The sequence below is a fragment of the Montipora capricornis genome, chromosome 1 (genome assembly GCF_036669925.1).
Source record: "Montipora capricornis isolate CH-2021 chromosome 1, ASM3666992v2, whole genome shotgun sequence".
Lineage (NCBI taxonomy): Eukaryota > Metazoa > Cnidaria > Anthozoa > Scleractinia > Acroporidae > Montipora > Montipora capricornis.
This window is the reverse complement of record NC_090883.1, coordinates 48,636,702-48,637,314: the sequence shown is the minus strand read 5'-3', so window position 1 is coordinate 48,637,314 and position 613 is coordinate 48,636,702. Positions and strand designations below refer to the sequence as shown.

General features: G+C 46.2%; 1 long non-coding RNA gene across 1 annotated transcript in view; it reads left to right on the top strand.

Moving 5' to 3' along the window:
- The window catches only part of LOC138054251 (uncharacterized), a 3,596-nt gene extending 3,534 nt beyond the window's left edge, over window positions 1–62 (top strand). The window contains exon 3 of the long non-coding RNA XR_011133262.1: window positions 1–62. This exon is cut by the window's left edge and continues 33 nt beyond it. This is a non-coding gene — a long non-coding RNA (uncharacterized lncRNA).
- Window positions 63–613: the final 551 nt, after the last annotated feature.

Here is a 613-nt window from a genome sequence, read left to right as displayed (position 1 = left end):
ATTCAGCATACGAATCTGTTGCGTTTCAAGGACACTATCTCGCTGTTGAGAATAAAAAGCTGGTAGGTCCGGTTATTTCTAATTCATCCCGGTTTTGCAAAAAAAGCGCAAAAAGGTTTTAGTAACATGGTGTAGGGATGGCGGAGTAGTGAGAGCACACGCCTTCCACCAAATTGGCCCATGTTCGATTCCCTGAATCAGCGTCATATGTGTGTTGAGTTTGTTGGTTCTCTACTCTGCACCGAGTGATTTTTTTTTTTCGGGTACTCTGGTTTTCCCCCCTACTCAAAAACCAACATTTGACTTGATTTGCGTTAATTGTTGATCTCAGTTTACAGTGTCTCCAATCAGTGCTCCAGCGCTAGAACGACTAGACATTTAAATAAAGTTCCTTTCCTTTTTTTTACCAATCAATTCTTGGCACTCCACACCCCAGGGTCCGGTTTCCTTAGACAAGAAATTTCGCTCCACACTGTCTCTCTTGTCCCAGGTGTAAAAATGGATATCAGTGACATACTGCTGTGGGTGACCCCTTAATGGACCAGCATCCCGTCAAGAAGGGGGGGGGGGGGGGGGGGGGGGGGGGGGGGGAAAGGAAGGGGGTATTTGATAA